This window comes from Lissotriton vulgaris, chromosome 3_1, assembly GCF_964263255.1.
Source record: "Lissotriton vulgaris chromosome 3_1, aLisVul1.2, whole genome shotgun sequence".
Classification (NCBI taxonomy): domain Eukaryota; kingdom Metazoa; phylum Chordata; class Amphibia; order Caudata; family Salamandridae; genus Lissotriton; species Lissotriton vulgaris.
This window is the reverse complement of record NC_141689.1, coordinates 1149431458-1149452681: the sequence shown is the minus strand read 5'-3', so window position 1 is coordinate 1149452681 and position 21224 is coordinate 1149431458. Positions and strand designations below refer to the sequence as shown.

General features: G+C 42.2%; 1 long non-coding RNA gene across 1 annotated transcript; it reads right to left on the bottom strand.

Annotated features, from left to right (window-relative positions):
• Positions 1–1723: 1723 nt before the first annotated feature.
• LOC147727592 (uncharacterized) lies at positions 1724–20884 on the bottom strand. The gene is made up of 5 exons (XR_015309495.1): positions 20848–20884; positions 12407–12472; positions 9458–9496; positions 3720–3932; positions 1724–1977 (listed from the first exon to the last, which is right to left on the bottom strand). It is a non-coding gene; the product is annotated as an uncharacterized LOC147727592 (long non-coding RNA).
• Between the last annotated feature and the right edge of the window lie 340 nt (positions 20885–21224).

The following is a 21224-nucleotide window of genomic DNA, read 5'->3' as shown; positions in this document are numbered from 1 at the left end:
CATCTCTCATTTGGCAGTTAGCATGAGGATTTTTATTACTTCTGAGATAAACGTTGCTAATAGCAAGTTATCTCAGCGATAATGTCCGGTGATACTTAGCGATAAATAAATTGTTGCAAAGCCTAGTTAGCGATAAATATCGCTACTCATTGGTAATATGCCCCCTTGTTTGTTAAATATGGCCTGCTGCTTCTCTCTTCCCCTGTGCTGGTCCACAAACTGTCTGCCTAGCACCACCCACAGACTTGCTCCTTCGCTAGTATAGATGTTTTAATGGAGGGGCATTTCTTCTTAACACCAGCCTCAGAGAGGCATTACTATTTGACACAAGGTCAGGTCTGACAATCTTTCTAAATATGGCTTTGCATCATGAAACATTATGGTACCCAAGTACTACTCATGGAATGCTCCTTTTCATGCAAATTAACACAGAGAAGCGCAAAGTTCTATTTCTGCTACTTTAAAGGCAAATGTGCAGTTCGAAAAAAAGTTTTGGGCTGGAAAGTAAATGCTTTAGAAAGACTTTGGGGCATATTACCAACAAGTAGCGATATTTATCGCTAAATAGGCTTAGTGACGTTTTTGTTATCGCTGCCTATCGCTGGATATGTTAGCGGAGAAAACATGCTATTAGCAACGTTTTTCTCCATTGTGCTAAAACATCCAGCGATAGCGGCGAAATGCGTGATTATCGCTGAGAATACAGCGATATTCACGCATTAGCGACGAAATGCTCTTAGCCATGTTATCCACCTCCCTTAGCCATGTTATCCACCTCCCATTGGATAACATGGCTAAGAACTGGTCTGGGCAGGTGTTGGTATTTGGAGATATTCGCGCATAGCGCGAATATTTCCAACGCTACGCCTGCCTTGCTAATAGGCGATAGCGACGTTAGCGACTGCTTTCAGTCGCTAACTGGTTGGGTATGCCCACTTTGCATGTCATTAGCGATAAACATCGCTGACATGCAAAGCGGGCCCCAAACCGCTCGCTATTGCCTAAAAACGGTCGCTAACATCAGAATAGATAGAATTATTGCCGCTTAGCGTCTGAAAACGGCCGCTAAAACAGCGATAATTGCCTATCGCCCCCCTTGGTAATATGCCCCATGGTGCTGCCTTGCCTCACTTCGAGTGACTTTGCAGCAGAGGAATGTGTGATAAATCTGGCGCCTGGTGTCTCCATTTTCATGTGTCTGTTTAAAGATGTGTTCCATTCTAAAGAGGCTCAGTTGAATGCATTGAAGGTAAATTGATTTTATATTGCATCTATGTTTCCAAAATTGTGCTTAAGTGGTGACTAGCAGGATTAGGTAAAAAAAGAAATGTTTCTCTTGAAACGGTCTGGTAATATCGCTTTCTCTCCCTCTCTCTTTCTCTTTCTTTTCTCTCTCCCTGGGGTTGATTTCACTCCGCGCTGTTAGACGCTTTGCTATGGTCAATTTTCTAATTTCTGTCTTGTACTAACAATTCTATTGTTATTCAGTTGTTTTCTCTCCCTGATACTTAGTTGGATTTGGCTATCACCTTTTCTTGTCGCCATTCAGAGCACTGTCACACCGGTACTGCACCAGTGCACATAGAAATCGGAGATGGGGGGACGGCTCACTAATGTACTCATTTCTGTAAAAGTGTGGCAAGAATCAGGCCTACATGGTTAACCGGTGATCACTTTTTGAGCACAGTAAAAACAGGACGTTTGCAGAAGGTTGTGCTTGTACAAGCTTTATTTTGAGAAGGCACAATCAAAGCATATGCGTTATTGTGACATTTAAACTCACAATGGGCCAATACAGGCATCATACACGGTGCATTGCCAGCAGCAGAGGTGGAAAAACACGACGTCACCGAGAATAGTCAACATCGTTGTACCATCCCTGGTCACACGAACTTAATAAATCACACGCTTTCAGGTTTTCAGTTGCGTTGCTAAGGTGGTTCAAGCAACTCTGATTCTCTTCTTCTGTGGTGTGTCCTGACAAGGGGGCAAAACAGAGAATTATACCTACAGCTAATAATATATTCATCAAAGAAGGAATACAACAAATTTAAAAAAAAACAGTATTTGAAACCGCTCTGACAATCAATATACATATCTTTAGGTTGAATTTATATGCTTCGCGAATTGTTTCCCATTATACCTTCTGAACATCGGATTAGATACAGGGGAATTCTCCAGGTATTAAGAAATTTGGCAGGCAAAATGTTTTTTTTTTTTTTTCACCTTTGGAATCCATGGTTCCCGGGGAAAACCACAAGTTGTAACTCAGCAGCGGGTGGAAGCTTATTTCCAGCCGCATCTGAATTTCAAATGCACTAGTAATCAGGGCCCAGAGCCATAGTCACAAAGGGATTAGAGGGAGTGCTGTGGGCCGGGGAACGGGGCAGGGGAAGGGCAGGGTGGGGTGTAGTAAACTCCGGCACACGGCTGCAATGCCAAATGGTGAAGCAGCGCGCGCGCAATGTAATTCGTTTTATTTATTTATTTCTTTACTTCACTCCCTTCCGCCGTATGCCGGTGTTTACTACCCCCCACCCTGCCCCTCTCCCGCCCTGCCTCACCACCCCGCAGCACACCCCGAGGAGCCACTACTGCTTAAATCCCTTCGGCCGAATGCCGGTGTTTACTACCCCCCACCCTGCCCCTCTCCCGCCCTGCCTCACCACCCCGCAGCACACCCCGAGGAGCCACTACTGCTTAAATCCCTTCGGCCGAATGCCAGTGTTTACTACACCCCACCCTGCCCCTCTCCCGCCCTGCCTCACCACCCCGCAGCACTCCCTTGAGGAGCCACTATTGCTTAACTCCCTTCGGCCGAATGCCGGAGTTTACTACCCCCCACCCTGCCCCTCCCCTGCCCCGACTCACCGCCCCGCAGCACTCCCTCGAGGAGCTGCTACTGGATTAGATTACGTATAAGTATGGTTTAGGCGTGACAAAAGTTGACTCAAACTAAGCATTTCTCATGTATGTATTAGAAGAAGCATAATCCCATACAAAAGTGCATGATACACCTCTGTACAATGTGCAACCTGATGCGTGATTACACACATGAAGGTCTGAACTCTTTACACTTTTGTGCATTTGCCGTGGAGTTTCAGAAATATTCTAAACAAATGTGGTGAACCCTCACTCAATTCTAAATTAGTGACAATCTTAGACAGTGCTTAATTTGTAAATGAACAAGTGCCGGTGCCCAGTTTTGCTGAGAAGCCCATGGCTGGTGCTATTGAATGTCGGGGTGCTGAATAGCAAGGCCTCTGAGTCTTGAATCCACCTCGTGATGCCTCTTACATCCACTTTCAAGCACCCCCTTCCCCATCATTTCCCTGTTGAATATTATTTTTTTTTCTGTTTCGTCACTGCTTTCCAAATTGTTTCCGTGTGCTTCTTGCCCCTTTCACGTTTTTCTCTATCATGCGCTGGGCCGAAGAACATGGCCAAAAATAAGTTCCAGTCTCCAAAAATGAAGTGCCAATGGGCCCTGCTGGTGACAGATCACAAAAACGTGCACATTCATTTGCCAGACTTTTCACAGCATGTGATGAGTCATGTAAGGGACGAATCTGAGAAGGAAAACACAGATGCACCTACTTTTATGGAAAAGTTAGAAAGTTTTATGATTGACGCGAAGAGGTATAATTTACACCCTTGCTAAGTAAGGCATGACTTACACATGGCATAAAATACACTTATTTGCTTTTTTTTATACTAACCTAATTGTGTTCTTTTATTTATCCACCGCCAGCAGCAGCAGCAGTTGTAGGCTTAGTAGTGGTCGGAGTGGTGGTGGGAGTAGTAGTTGTAGCTGTAGTGGTTGTGGTAGTGGTCGTAGTTGTAGGTGTAGTTGTAGCAGGTACAAAATAAGGAACGAATTTTGGCCGGAGCCCCAAGGCTCGGTAGTACTGATATAATCTTAAATAAATAGGCTGTGGTGAAAAAAGCAAAGATTGGTTAACTATTCTTTTTGTTCAGTTGTACCTGGTTAATTGTACTGCATTCATCATTGTTACACAGAGAAAGAGGTATCTGAGCAAAAAACTGTGACTTTTATACAAACGACCATTTATTAAGTGTTTTAGAGGAGCACAGACCATACATGTCCGGCACGAAGAGTACCTAATATGTGTGCTTCGTTGAGCACTTTTGAAATCCACATCTGGTCTTATCTGTTCCATATTCACTTACAACTGGTAAAACACATCACAGCTCCTACAAATTGTTGAGGTATGCATTGTAAAATAGCAATTCAATTTCATCACTTGGCAGTACATTGTAGGCGATCAATGGATAATAGTTTCTCTGTGTTAAGCGATTTAAGAGTTTCAAGCACATATAAAACTAGCTGTGGGAGGGATGCCAGCCTAAGATATTTTTACAATTTGAACTGCAAAAAAAACATAAAAATACAGAAACACACTTATAATATATATATATATATATATATATATATATATATATATATATATATATATATATATATATATATATATATATATCAAACAAATATGCACATTATGAAATATTTGATTTGACTCGCAAACTAAAAAATATACAAAAATAAAAAGTTAGTTTTAATACTAATATTTGAGTGTTCCAAAATCTGGTATCATCGCTAACAAATTCAGCAATATCCTAGACTCAAGCATATCACTTTGTCTTTTTTGCTCCTACTGCACGCCATTGAGCAATACATTGAGCATACCTTTAATTAAGGCCACCAGTCACCCGTTAAAGAGTCTGTTTGCTGTACTTTCTCTGCTCCCACTAATCAAGCTGAAAACACGAACTTTTGTTTTTTGCCTCCAAATTCAATTAGTTCTCAATTGCAGACAATTTCGAAATTTCACGTTTCTTTTTCATGCATATATTTTGTTAATTTGCTAATAATGTTTAATTTTCTAAACAATAGCCGACTTCCTGAATAGGTTTCATAGACCCCAAGGAGTCTGTGCACCCAACATTAAAAAATACTGCCTCAGAGTATTCACTATGCAGGTGAATATGTGTAGAATAACTACACAGACACTTTTTGAGACAATAGTGTAAATGACACCTACGGCTCTTTAGGAAATATAACCTGAATGCCACTGACAAAAAATCCATGCATGATGATATTATGACAGTTGGGTCTGCGTCTTTTGATCCCTAATTCAAGTTACACATGTGTGAAGAGACCCACTTTTTTAAGCATTTGATTGAAAAATAGATTTTCTTTAAGGTTTTGTTAGGTGAGCACATAATTCTAGGAGCATTGTCTAAACTGAGCCAATCCCGAGACCCAATCTGGTGTTAAGTCAAAAGTTGACAAGCATGAAACCATTCATTGCTAAATATCAATTGTGATACTCTGCTGAATAAAGGACCTTGTGGCCTACATGTGGACTATTTTTATGCACCTTAAGACCATTTTATTTCAATGAGAGACCCGCAGTTGGCTACTTATGAGGGCCAAGTCAATTTTATTAAATGTGATCCAGTGCATTCATTTCATTTGGTTGTAGGGTATAGCAATTTTATAGACTTGTTGAAAATGATTAAATGATTCTTTCTAATCCAAATACAAGATAGAGTTGGGGAAACCTGTATGATAAACCTTTTTGCTATCTGTTTCATATATTTTGGAAATGGACGGCATTCACTAGTTGATTTCTAACTGGTGAAAAGCTGTTCATGCCAATTTTTTCTAAGACTCTGTTGTCTGTTTGGATCACAGAGGACCTAGCTTCTGACCATACAATATTTGGCTAGAGGATCCCACTGAACCATCATACATCCATGTTACTGTATTCTTTTTCTCTCCTTACCCTCCCCCTTTCCCTACCTCTCTGTCTCCCTTTTTATCCTCTCATCCACATGAGTGTTGTCACCACCTAAACACTGATACAAAGTAAGGAGTGAGTAAACAATTTAAATGTTGGTGGTCCTGACGTAACTAAAAAAGGAAGAATAATTTCTAAATGTAATATATTCAAAAACAGATGCACAGTAAACTGTTTAATAAAAAATAATTGTCCATTTAACACAAAAAGCTGAATGTTTATGCTATACCTATTTATCACATGTTTTCTCTGACTGATTTGTATTGTGCCCTCACCAACGAAAAATAGTCCCAGATCTAGATTTTAGCCCAAATCTGATGGGGTGGTGAATCAAGTAGGACAAGCCAAGATGGGAGGTTTGGAAGCATTCTGCAAGCCATCTTTGGCTGTATCATGATGGGCTCTGCTGTCTATGCGGAGAGCTGAGCAGCAGTTGTTTTCCGAATGCAGTAGGTGAATTCAGTTATTTTAACCCAATTTTTTTCTTATTAGTGCATTATTTTAGAAACCACCGTTTAGAAGCCGGAGGAGGCTAACCTTGCTCCCTGTCTCCCAGCTGCGTTGCTTGAAAATGAAGCTCCACCTCGGAGAACTCTCTGGTGAAATGAATTGACCTTAAGCACCGCATGAACACAAACAGGCTCTCGGCTCAGCAGAGTCCATCATGATCCATCCCTTGGCATCCACTATGGGTGGATTTCCAATGCAGCTCAAATGTGGTGTCTGCAGACAAATGAAATAGATGAACTCGCTCATGAGTTCTATTTTGTTGAACCTTAGTTGGATGCTGCTAGCAATCTCCCATGTTGATGCTATAGATGTTGATGGAGCAAAATACCAGGAGTGGCGGTACAGACTTCACAAAGATCTTTGATCCCATGAGAACAATTTACAGGGACGATCCATTGTCTAGCTATTAGCCCTTCAAGATCCTCCTTTCAGGCTGATGGTTAAAGGAAGGACACGAGGTATAAAATATAGCAATAAACAATACTCCTCCAGCTACACTGTCTTCAAGAATCTTGAGACCAGGAGAAGAAAGACGCAGGCACTGTTGTAGGGATTAGGATTGTCGTAGGGATTAGGACATCCCTTTCCGACTGCCTGTTGATGGCAGTCCTACTGCCATGAATAGGCAGCCAGGAAAGGGTATTTGGGAGCCCCAACAGTGGCCCCGTCCCCTGTGGGCCTCCGCTATGGGGCAAGGGGAGCACATGTTGTGCCCCCAAAAATCCCATGCACAGTGTGCCAGGCACCACATGGTGCCTGGCACACAGTGCATGGATGATTGCAAACATTCGCTTTTCTATTGTGTCTTGTGCTGCGGCTCTTTTTCAGAATTAGTCGCTATTCCAGAATCCTTCCCTTTGCGGAGGATTTACCTACAATCGAGGACCTCTACTACATCCTTACTGATTCCTCAGTTCCCAATACGTAGGACCACTTTCACGTATTCGCTTGTAAGTCCATACCTTCCACTTTGTCAGTCCTGATAAAGACCTTGATTCGTGCACAACCTGGGTCGAAATGTCGACTGGTCTTTAGGCCATGTCTTTCAGTCCCCTTACCCATGACTGAAAAAACTATCACCAGGGTCACTATGGAGGCCATGTCTTTCTACCTTTTTTGTAGAACTGTTTAACTATCAATACGGAATAATGATTGATTGTTATAAAACTGTATTCCGGCATCACATACGAAGCAATTCACTGTAGATTACTTAATAATGCCCAGGTGCTGAGGGAAACAGGGCTACCTCATTACCACTAGTGCTTTATTTAGTGTATCAAGAAATTGTCCATTGGATTGGTTAAAATTGGTCTGAGTTTCTTTCTGGAAATGCAGTTTAGTTTACAACCTTTGATGGTGTACGCAGTTCTAAGTCATTAATATGAAATATTTAATTTGAAAGTATGCCAAGTCATTGCACTCATCAACTGTTTTCCCTATTAATCAATGAGTCTCAACATTATATTCATTGCTGTTAAAAGTTTTAGTAAAATATCAATCAATTAAGAGCTCCCACATTCATACTGAGTGGCTCTTTAACTCTGAATTAAAGTGCATCAGAATTTCAATATCTGCAGATTTACTGCTGACCCAGTGTTTATCTCTCACAACTTTCACCTGCTCTAAGTGGTTCAAATCTCAGAGAGAAAATACAGGGGGAGGGGGGGGGGGGCAATGAGGAACTATTGGGAAAATAATTTTTATGGGGCCCTCAAGAGAGGCTGGTACCCCTGGTATCAGTAGCTAGTAGGGGGATGATTTACCAGCCTATTTTCCCCGGCACTCGTAATTTTATCAACTCATTCCGCTCAATATTTCCCAATTTGCAGTATTTGGCATCTGCATGAAAGAAAATGTATAATTTAGTCTTTAGTGGATATTCTTTTCATACCTCTTGTCTGTCGTGATCTAGATAGTAATAGTTCTTGTTCTAGGACCCGAAAAAAGTTCACCATTCAGGGAGAATCAAGATAAATGATGGCCTCCTGTTTAGTTGTCGTTGAGTAATCATTTAACATTAGACATTGTGGTGTCTGGGACGATTTTTTGCGCAGAATCCTGATTGAATGTTTTCCAGAAGCTGGTAGCTTTCAATGTGTTCTTGAAACGTTTTCTTCATTCTGATTTCATTCGCGGCAGCTTTAAAAAATATAGTCTGTTATAGCCTTATAGGCCGCTGTTGAGGGCTATACTCATAGTTAAAGGACCTGAGCACGAGCTATAGTATATCTTTAAATATTCATATCTCAACTCCTATACATTTGATCTTTGTCATTTTGGTCGTTTTGTTTATAATATAATAACCTATTTTTGTAAATCTGTGTGGAGTCATTTGTGGTATATTCATTGTGGTACTGTGCGTGTGTGTTGCACAAATACTTTACGCATTGCCTCTTTAGATGAGCCTGACTGTCTTTTTGTGTGTACTTAGCCTACCTTGACTTGAGTGGAGGTTCCTGCCTGGCCTGGGTGCATATCTCAGCCAATAAAGAATCCCATTTCTAACAAGTGTCTTCAGGGTGCCTCCTGGTCTAGCACTTGGGGAGGAGAGCTTTTTACAAAGCTTCTACTGTAGTAGAAGACAAGTGAAGACCATCTAAGCAGGCATAGGATGGGTAGTACTATTGAGATGAATACAATGCAGACAGCCTTACCAGTTCCCATCACACAGAACTTTTAGAGAGTAGTCAGCAGTGGTAGCTTCTCTCACATAGAACACAAGTAGTGCAGGCAAAAGCAATACTTCACACCCAGACTGGTGATAAATTATCCATCACCAGTGTAATGTTTGCCCAAACACAAAACAAGTATATTAGGGGGAGCTGGGCTAATTTCATTCAGATATACAGAGCATGTACTTCATTTGTGGCAGGGATGTTCAAGCTTTGGTAATACACAGAAGAGGAAGAGACTAGGTCATAATAATTCAACATGCAGTGGTAAACAATGCAAGATCTTCGACTAGGTCCGCCTGATGATTTTCATAAATCCGTCTTAATGCCCCTAATTTCCTGGTGCAATGGGCATGCTAGGTGCCCATGACACAGCCACGCACATCTACTTTTCTTTTCTAGCTTGTGTTTACAGCAGTGGAGACAACAAACAAAAAATGAGGAACTTACGTCTAAAGCCCTTTTGCGGCGTTCATGCTTCTCCTCGGGCTAAAGAAAATAGAAAACATATAAAACAGAAAATGTGTTAATTTGTAGAATATTTGTATAACAGTAGGTCTACTTTGGTTACTGCTTTTATGATCTCTTCTTGCCTCTTCATTCATGATACCTGAAATCAGGGGCAGCAACAACAGAGCCATGGGCACCAAGTGCAAGTAAAGGTTAGATGCTGCTACTCTGTGCTGCCCCTAATTGAGGTTCTTGCTTCATTGCCACATTGGCCACTGTAGAAAGTTTATTTTTGGGGTTGAGCAGTTTCATGGGCCACATGGCATTAGAATGTTTTAAGGATCTAGTCTGACAATATGTGTGTAATAAATGTTAGATTGAGACTTTTTGCTATGCGCTGAAGAGCAGATAGTGCTTTTATGTCTGAGAAGTCTCGGGACAACTCTAGTTTCTCGCAATTCTCCAAGCCCAACAAACATACTTTTCTTCAGTGTAATGATATACCAACTGCAAATCTCAGTCACATATGTAGGAGGTGTGACCAATATCGATTATTGCATTGAACGTACTGTTGAATCTCTGTGTGGAACGCTTTGGATTTATCATGGTGGGCTCAATTTACCGATGATATCTCTGTGGCCATGGGTACTTCTACACTTTATCTCCTACTGTATTACTAGACACAAAAGGTTAATGGCCTTCTGCCACTGAGTGTATTTCACGGCTGTCCAAAACAGGACTTGAATTTTATTTCTAAAATAAGACCCTGGAAACAAGGATTTTATATAACAGCCGCCCATTACCAGGCTTACCTTTGGTCAGGCCGAAAAAAGGTATGTTACAGAAGGAGGGTTTGTTTATTTGTTGGTTTTGTAAAGCATGTACCTCATAAATGATGCCTCAAAGTGTCAGGAGCCAAGGTTAGGAAGATATAAACAATATATCCTTCGTTGAGGTGGACACCTGATGTAATGTGCTCTTGAAGAAGAGAAAGGAGACGCCGGGAATGTGATGTACTCCTGCTCCTTCACCTTGCGGAGAATCCGTCCCGCAACGACGACGCTGTGGCGCTGATGAAGAACCCTTCAGACTACCGCAGTACAAAATAACAAAATAAAAAAAGACTGCGGACACACAGCTTCACCACACTGACGTGTGAGAAATCATCATCTCGTCTTCTGTAACTCAACTGTACTCATCGAATGCAGTACTGACTTTCCCACCCTTGGGTGCAACATGATGCTCCTCATGACCTACTACGAGCCCTGATGAAGACCTTTACAAATTTCTCACCCTGTCAAGATTTTCACCAAGGTCGAAACGCGTAGGCTCAACTTTGGTGCCAGGAGAAATATATGCCATATGATCCAACCAAATTATTGGGACATACAGTGAGAGACGCATCTCACCATTAGGCATTAAATACCTTTTGGAATATATGACTTTCCCTGGCACGATACAGGACAATTAACCTTTCCCACTGAGGGACAAACCAATAACATCCCCCTGGGATATCAATACAATCTCCTTTAGATTTACAGTAGGACCCTGAAACACCATTTGTAAATAAGATACTGTTGATACACGAACTCACTTTTCTCTCTCTTTGTGGATTGTTTATATTTGAACCTATTAATTTTTCCATTGATTCTGTCACTGTGTTTTTCTCACGTTGATTTATCTAATAGCCAGTAAGCTATTTGCTGTCAATATTGAATGTATTTTTTGATGTAAGGAGATAATCAACATTGAGTTGTTCACACCCAATGTGTACCCATTTGAACCCTTAAATAATGTGCTAAAAAACAAGAGCATTCACTGTCAATAAATAGGATGTGAACAGAAAATAACTTGTGTGATCCATGGTGTCAGAGGCTTTGTATACTTAACAACTCTTGAAGAAGGAGTCCTGAAGGAAAAGCCTTAGAATAAACCAGTTGTAGCTAACTTAGTCTTGGCTACCTGACCGATTGGACACGGGTATGTGGAAATGGTTGGGATGCTAAGTGGAAAGCATAATGTCTCGCTCAGATTTGAAAGGCCCTAAACTGAGCAGCAAAAATGTCTCTTCACAGTTTTCCTAAACTATGGAAAATAAGTAGTTCCTGAGAGTCAGGCCTTGAACCGGGACGTTCTTCCAGTAAATCATGTGGAATTGTAAGGACAAACGGATGGTAGATTGGTAGAGGCCAGTTTTAGGCCCCTAGGAGTCTGGTACAATGGCACAGACGACTCTCTTGGGGTAAGCTGGATAATGACCATGGAGATATTTGGAGGTAAGCATAGAGTGATGAATTCTGATCACATCTCTACTGGTATTCAATGGCTTGCTGGCTGGGCATGGGTAGCATCGGGTGAACACCACTCACAGTGTAGATGGTGAGCAATAGAGAGGAAGAAAAGAAATTGATGAGCAATCAATAGAAACCATTAAGGATTTTCAATGAGAGCCCCTCCAAAGAGTGGCAAGTTAATACTCCATACTCTGAATGAGGGTGCCTAGTGAGCAGTCTTTTGATTAAAGCTGGCTAATTTGAGTAATTTTTCTGTTTATGTTATAAAAGAGGCCCTCCAAGTAGGTGTGAGGACTTAATGATAAAGACTGGAAAGTCGCTGTGAGCGTTTGAAGACCTATATCATCAAATTAGAACAATTTTACTGTTTTTCTTCTAGGTTTCCTTTACAAAGTGGTGCTTACTTTCACTATAAGTAGAGGTTAATAACGTTTTATATATAATGTTCCGCAAACATTTTATTTTGTGAAGCTTATAGCCCGATTACGACTTTGGCAGTGTGGGAGCGGGCTGCCATGCCAGCAACCCGCTCCCACACCGCCAAAGTCAATCGCCACCCGCCTGCCAGATTATGAGATTCCTCGTGGTCTGTCAGTTGTAAATGTAGTTACAGGTGAGATACACGCAACCTGCATTATGGATACATGGAACTTACCACAGCACATAAAGCTATAGCCAAAACGCATGCAAGGATGAATATTTTCTTCATGGTGAGCTGGATCTAAAAATGAAAAAACATATCAAAGGTAGTAACCATTACATATTTCATCTATATTATATTATAGAAAGTTAGTCCATTATGAGCTGTTAACATAGATGTATATAACCATACACGTATAGAGCTACTCCCTAGCATATCTGGCAAGTCTCCCAGCCGGGGGAGTTGGCCACATCCCACACGCTGAACACCAAAACTGACCAGCACAATGTCTGTGGAACAACAGCAGAGCAGACATCACATCCCAGGATGAAACCATTGCAACCGAGGGTGCATTCTGAAGTTCTGTCGCCACCCACCACCTCGCGAGCTGATGTGGCCATGATGTCACACATATAGCCACTAACAAAACCACCGAAATAAATATATCGGCAGGGCTAACATGCAGTCTCAAATTGAATTAGCCTATTCAGATGCTTCTGATATCTTAAAACATATTTCACTCTACATAGTATTTCAGACCTAGAACTCGAAATAGCTGGAATTTCACAAGCATTAGAAGCATCAAGTTATTTCAGGTTCATAATTTTGCTTGTAAATTTGTATTCGGTCCTGGGTCATGATTTTTCGATAAAACAATGATTTTTTAAAACATTTCTTGAATGTCCAGTATTGTTTCCTGTCACAACTTTGACCCATTGGCACGTTAAGTCTGTAGGCAATGACTTGAGTTGTTTTACCGTCCCAGAAAAACACCTCTGAGTGAACACAGAGGGAGTTCTATGCGAACCCAAAGTGCCATCTGCCTCAGGTCTGGCCCCATCTACCCACAGATTAATGAATTACAGCTAGATTGACACACTGAGGAAAAAATCTATATGAACGTTTGTTTCTGTGTTTTAGACATTTCAGTACCTCTCCGGTCGTGGACTGCAATATATACAATTAGGCTCATGGCCTACATTAGACCTCGGTGGGGTAGTGCTCGGGGGTGGATCCTCGGCTAAGACGGAGGAGTGTTGTCCCACAGGAACAATAAAATGATAATAACAACGTTATTATCATTTTATTTTTAATTATTGGCTATGTAAAGGTGCGGGTGGGCGCTTTATGCAGAGCAGGGGGAGGAGTGGTGGTCCTCTCCTAAGTGCACCTGAGGGTTTGGCTGGCCGGCCATCTCAGGCCGGCAAAACCGTCATGCGCACTTGGCATGTTCTCCACCAGGCTGTGTTGTACAGCCCAGTAGAGAACACATCCAACCTCCCAGTCCCTCTCTGAGCACCAAACCACGGAGCTCAGACCAATCATAACTCAAATGTACGGCAGCGTTGCGATTGGTCAGGGGAGTCCGGAGCCTGGGTGCTTCCTTTTTACGTGAACCAAAAAGTACGAAAACGGAGGAAAGGTGGCTGCAGAGAAGCTTAGTGATTTTTCTTTTCTTTTTCCCTTTTTTTTTTTTTTTAACAACACCCCCCACCCCCCCTCTCCTCGCCTAACCACTACTGCGCATTAGCAGGCGCTATTGTTGTATGCGTGTCATGTTATAGATATGAGGGATGGTATGATTAGGGGGCTACTTTATTGGAATAAGAGTAATCTGCCAGGGAAATGGTGGGGAGGAGGAAAAGGATGAAAACTTTGTGTAGCAAAAAGGCAAATTAACCATTGTGCACAATTGCAGACCAAGGCCCAGTGAGGAGATGCTGCGTACATTGTCTGCATAGTGTCTTCCTTTCTGTCCCGCCTCACCAGTATTAAGGTATCAACATCCATGATCTTCCGAAATGTTAGGAAAATTATTTGTCCACTTGTAAATCATGATTTGACCCTTCTTCAACCTCCTGTCTTGCGTTTTCCATCACACTGGGCTACTGTGACCCACTTATACAGAGTTATGACCCAATTATGCAGAGGTTGAAATGCAGAACTGTAGACACGGTGCTGTAAGAGCTCAGATGAGATGCAAAGTGGTTAACTAAGACATGGGCAGCGTTGCAAATGAATGTAAAAACAGAGGTGCTTGAATGAATTCGGGCTGTGTGCACACTGCTGTACATACTTACCCTGGAGGACTGTACGAGGGGTATCCGACCACATTTAGATAGTACTGGGCCCCAACTGTACCAATGGACGGTACCTGGGGCCTCTGAATCATAGGCCATCAATCCGCATACTATTTATTTAAAGGTGAGTTACACACCAAAACCACCCCATAGTTGCATAAAAGTGCTAAAAGTGAAAGGGGGGGGGGGAGACTCGAGAGGAAAATGAGAGGAAGGGGGAGCATAAGGAACCACAGCCAAAGAAAGTCAGTGATGTAAGTGAGGTTGGGTGATTTGCATTTCAACCGGAACATTCTAGAGCCAGAAAGAGATAAAAGAAGGAGAACCGTTTTTACAATCGAAGGAGGGACCGAAAGCCAAGAGGAGGCAGAGAGGCGACCAGATGGAGCAAGACAGACTGAGGGCCTGGATCGAAGCTCCGGGCAAGCCTAGAGTGCATCCATTGGACGTTTTGGTGGTAAAGGGTGGTATTCAGCGCCTTCCTGAATCTGAAGTGGTTTTGCTGATGCTTGAGTTCAGAAGGCTGTATGTTACAAGATGAAAATCAACATTGGTTCAGCATTTTCATTTCAAATATTTTTTTGACGAGTGGCGCATTGTTAGTTCTGTTGTCCAGTGAAAGTTAGAGCAGGTGTGAAGGCTTGTAGTTTCAGAACAGTTTCATTAAGCATTTTGGGCCCTTGATGCATTATGGTCTATGGGTAGTGTAGAGCCGCGTGAAGATTATCCTTTGGGGTAATCCAAAGAAGCTTGTGGAGGGTGGGGAATGTGCAGTGGCCGAACAAGCCCATATTTCCCTACACCCTTTACTATTTCACTCTCAGGATAGTTAGTCAAACCGCCAGCCCAAGGCTGACTTAGGAAGGTGCACTGGACTAGAAACTTTAAAACAAAAACAAAAATATCCAGCCAGTGCTTTTATTTTGAAAAGAATCCTGTTTTAACGAAATATTACACATTTATCAAGATTTTGGTTGGATTAACAATTGAGCCCTCTCCCTAAAGGGACTCACAAAATAAGTAGGGTCCAAATCAGCTATCCTAAAGATTTATCACATGCGGCATCTAACCCTCTAAACCTTGGCTGGTTAATCTATCAGTGATGCCCTAAGCCGTAATTGGGGTGCCTGCAGGCCCAAACAACAGTGCTCATCTAATAGGCAGCTAACATGGGTCAAGCAAACACAAGGAGATGATAGATGGAACAGATCACAGATCTGGGTTAAATCCATCATCGTTCTTTAGCTCACTTCGCTACCCCAGTTCAGACCCAGCCATATGCAAATCAGTCTTGACCCTGTGCCTCATGGGAACAGTCCAGCCCGAACTGCCAGACCTGATCTTCCCCCGACCGGAAAAAGCATCCTGGAACCAGTTTCGTTGTAACACCCCTCATCAGCCAGGGTAGCTTCAATCCAGTGGCAAAGTGAGCAATCAATACATTAGGTGAGCGGGTTTTGTCAGGATTTTCACACTTTAAAACAAAGACCCATTGCCTTTAACAATTTTAACAATTCGTTTTACAGTTGATTCACCAAGGCAACTTCATTTAATGAAAGCTGTTGGACTCTGTCTAAAGAGTCCTGATTCAACAATGAGGCGGGCATAAAAAACACATTCCACATAAATATAAGATCTTTGAAAAACATACAAGTACAGGCACAAATGTTATATCTTTGCCCAAACATACTTTTCCATTTTTTTCAATTCACAAACATTCCCAGAAGCATGCCTGGAAATTTTGACCTGGCACAGGTTCCCAGGCAGACATCTGGTAGGGCCATGTGTCATATTACCCACTCTCTGCTAATTCCACTATGTGTCATTCTACATAGTTTAGAATTATCCACAGGATCAATGGAACCCATTAAACAAACGAGCACGTTTATTCATGTGGGAAAGATGGAATACATTTTTTTAGACACTATACCCTTTATTCCAAAAAGTAACACTGCAGTTCCTTTCAGTTCCCGATGAAGAAAAAAAACTAAACTAAAACAATACAGGGTCTCATCTTCCGTTGTGCTACCTTCGGGCAAGTGCTAGGCTGAGTCAGATAACAGCCCCCCTCGATCAGCAGTCATATATGTACATATATGTGTAAACCTTTCGGGTACAAGCTGCTCAGAGACCGAGAATTCTGCCCACCCTTGAGGGGATCCGCATCTTATGCCCTCCTCTTCCTGACAGACCTGGTTTGTGAGGGAGCAAGGAGGCTTCCTGGACTTTTGAGAGGGAGTTTAAATACCACCTAATACCAGGTCATGAGTTTGCCAGCACGCAGTGTCATTCAGAGGGTTTACAAATATGCACATCCACCAGTGAGAATCCACTTCAACGTGCAATTACCTCGAAGGCACTACACCGATGCATGCCACAGCTGAGAAAAACACGACTTGGATATCAAATAAGCTCTTTACAAAGGTATGGGTAGTAACAAGGTCATGGGCAAGTGTTAGGTTTATGCTAAGGGGAAGTGTTGGTTTTGGCCAAAGGGTAGACTTAGCCTTAGTTTTGAAGTTAGGCTTAGAGTTAGGACTAGTGCACAATGTCGGACTAGGTTAGCCTTACGGATATAGCTAAAGCAAGGTTTTGGGTTAGGCTTATAGTTTGATTTAGATTTAGGGTATGGTTACGGTATAAAGTTTATAATTATGTATAGAATTAGTTGAAGACAGGATAAGGCTTAGTGTTATGCTTGGAATTAAATTTCAGTTAGGTTTAGGGCATGGTATAGTGTTAGGCATAGGATTATGATTAGAATTAGGCATAGGGCGCTCAGTATCTTAACCAGCACGCCATGTGCCCTAGTGCAACGGAAGAACCGGGCCCTTGGATGCTGTTTGAATGATAAATAGCAATATTCAGGGTTCAGTGGGCCCCTTGGGCACTGGGTCCCAGTGCCACTGCACCTGCTGCACCAATGAAAGCTACACCCCTGAGGGTGCTGCAGATGGTTATGATGAAGGTGAGTCAAAAGGTCAGAGTCAGAGTTAGGGCTAGGGTGAATGGGAATGTCAGTGTAAAGGCTATAAAGTGGTGTCCATGCTGTGGCCCATTACATTGCGTACCTACCTGGTCTATGGAGCCTTCTGTGGATGTAGAAGCTCAGATGTTGTGGTAAGTTTATTTATTGATCCTCAGCGTAGTGACATACAAGCATATAGAGGGACCAGTTGATTCATATGGAATCTGGTCCACCTAGTGCTGTATCAGTCCCTTCATGGGCCTCCACCACCCTAGATGTAATGTAATTCGACGTTCTGGAAAGCGCAAACTTATCATCCCTAAGGTTATCCAGGCGCTGGGGAGCAATCAGCGAGATTAAGCGGGCTATTGCCCAGAGTCACATGATGCTGAGCTGCGCTGTCGCCGAGATAGAACAGCAAGCAACGCTCTCCGGAGTGAGCCGCTCTGGCCGCTGTGTCACACCTCTCCCTCCATCACTCCCCTAAAGCACTGCCAACCACAACACCTCAGAGCGATGGTTAGGGCCATCATTCCTTGAGAGTGCACAGGTCTTAACTTCACAAGTACTGAGTAATACAATATGCTTCTTGTGAGCTTCTCGGGGCAACAGTGCAGTATTTAGGCTCCAGAGGTTTAATTTATAGTACAAGCAAACCAGGCTCCAAGACCAGCCCCAGCCCTGTCTACGGCCAAACATTATCACACTGGCAAAGCAAAGTCACCTTCATTTCAACTGAAATATAGGTCCATGAGTCAGCTTTTTAAATGGCTGCCAAATTGCATTTAAGTCCCATGGAACAAGCAATTCACACCACAAACATGTTGCAATGCGAACCAAAATCTCCAGCTGTTTTGAAGATGCACTGAAATTGCACAGACCTGCTTGAGCTGTACTAAGTTGTAAATCCAACCCTAATTTTTCCTATTATGGAAGTTTATATGATGACGTGCCTACATCTGCATGAAAAAAAGAAAATTGGGCAATGATCATTTGTGTTTGCTCTGTGTTACAATCTGTGGGAAGCGTCAGACAAAGAGTTCAATCCATATTTTACGGAACAAACCCCATAGAAGCATGGTGGACGGTTTGAATAGGACTAACACTAACCAGATGTTTGTGGATTTCTAACACATTCATGTAGTTATACTGTCCGTGTTCTGCAACTGTTTATTCACATAGGGCCCGATGTAGGTAAATCCCATTTACCGATTTTGAAATACCGAATTTTACCGATTCGGTATTTCAAAATCGGTAAATGGGATGTAGGTCCCAACATCTGGATTCTTTTCCGAATCCTTAAAATTCGGTATTTACCGATTCGGTAAATACCGAATCGGTATTTGCTATTGAATCCTATGGGCCTTTGAAGCCCATAGGATTCAATTCAAATACCGAATCGGTATTCAACGATTCGGTAAATACCGATTTTGTCAAGGGTGCAGGGGGTGTCACTTTGACACCCTCTAGCACCCCCAAAACGGGCATGTGTGCAATGTGGCACACAGACATGCCCTAAGGGCACGTCTGTCTGTCACATGGCACATGTGTACATGCACAGATGTGCATGTACACAGGAATCGGTATTTTACCATGGATTTGTATTCCATGGTAAAATACCGATTCTGTAAGCCATTTGCCAATGTAAAATTGGCTACCCACATAGCATAATCGGTAATTTTACCGAATCGGTAAATATTACCGAATCGGTAATAATTATACCGATTCGTTAAATATTACCGAATCGGTAAATTTACCGATTCGGTAATATTAACGATTCGGTAAAATTACCGAATATGTGCACCTACATCTCCCTAGCCCTTTACCGATCGGAAACGGCCGAAAATCGGTATTTTCGGCCGTTTCCGATCGGTAAAGGGCTACCTACATCTGGCCCCTAATTACGTGTATTTATATTATTACATCAATTAGTTAAATCCCGTAAACAAGTACTGTGTGCTGGACAGATAGCTCGACAGACAGACTGAAAATACAGAAATAGACAGGTGACCGCTGGATAGGGACTTTAAATTAGAAATGACGACCACGCAGGGCTGTCGCAGGGGTGTCTCAGTGCATGTTTACAAATAAATAGGAAATAAATAGTAATATAGGGAGTCCAGTTCATTTGGTAGAGTTTAACGCCCCATATATTTGGTTACAATTCCGTAATTTAATAATGTAGCTGATTCTCAGTAGCATTTATGAGTAGGGACTACAGGTATATCCTCTTTTACATAATTTTACGTGCCTTTGTGTATCAGCCGAAATATCCAACCCCCTTGTTAGCAAAAGTGCAAAGAGGACAGACATTTTTCATTCCAATTATTGTATATAAATATTCACTAAATATTCCCATTTTATTCCCATACCATGGTGCAAAGGTGCCTGCGTTGGCACATGGCAGCCCAATGTGGGCCGGCGCAGGGGAAAAGGACAGGAATGCGCCGTATCTTATAGATACGGCACATCCCTGCCCTTTTCTTTTGCCCTAGGGAAGCGCAGCTGGAAGGCCTGCGGCGCTGCCCTGCGGCAAAACCTCATAAATAAGGCCCATATTATCTAATTTAGAGACTGAATGTGTCCTCAATGATAGTTGCAATAATACGATTCATGTCCTTAGTTTGCTAAGTGTGGAATGCATCCTTGCTGGCACTGCACCCCCAACCCTCAATTAATACCACAGCTTGCCACTGAGATATGGCCACTTGTACTGATGACTTTCATACAGCAACTAATTCTTCAATCAGTTATCCTTCATTTACATACTAAGGAAAAATCTAATAAAAACTTGATTGCCAACACCAAGTGTACTTGTAATGCCATATTACAGGGGAAAAAAGACATATCTGAAATATACCCTTCCAATTTATGCTGCTAAATAATGAAGGAAATAAAAAAAAGGTACTGTCACGTCCTTCGGCACAACAGAGCAGTAAGTCATCATTGGCATACTTATCTTTGCTTCATTCCCGGAATGACAACAGAGGTCCCAAACAGGTAGCTTCTTTGTGGCCTGACAACATTTTTTAATGCATACTGACAAAAAACACACGGGAGCACTCAGAACACAAACAATAATCACAGACTACCATCAGGACATGCTGTTTTAGTTCAATATTTGTACTGCTCTAGTAAGTTAGCTCATTGTGCTAAACTCCCAGTAAAGAAATCACAAGCTAAAATCCGGGCATGGCTGCCTCTCTGTGTTCAATAAAAAGAGTACCATTTAGTTAGGAATAAACGGTCCCCGCCATTTTAGCACCAGTGCACAATTCTATTTGTGATGAGAACTATAAGTGTCAGACAAGGATACTATTGCTAGAAAAGCCGTTTCCATTAGTACTCCATATAAAAAAAAAACGAATCAATGCCATTGTAGATAAGTGGAAAGGACCGTGTCTTACCTTTCTACTTTGAGCAGTGAAGGATTCTCTCAGTTTGCACCGGTGTGTCTGTCTGGAAGGAGAAGTTTCTGAAATTTAAAGGTGTTGGGAAGCTTAACCGGATTACATGAATCAGGCTGTCCCTGTGATTTGTAACACTCGTGTGTGAGTCACTGGACTCGCTGACACGAGTGATGTTCTTCACCAAGTATGGTTAGCATGACACAGGACACCCACAAATCACCATCACCACTGAAACTTAAAATGGCGGCCCCCTCACTCTCAGCCCCAATCCATGCACTTAAGCTGACCTCAGGTTTAAAGCCAGTAAGAAGAATGAGACTTGAATGGGTATTTTTAGTTTCCACTGGGAGGGAGATGGCGGTTACCAAAATAAA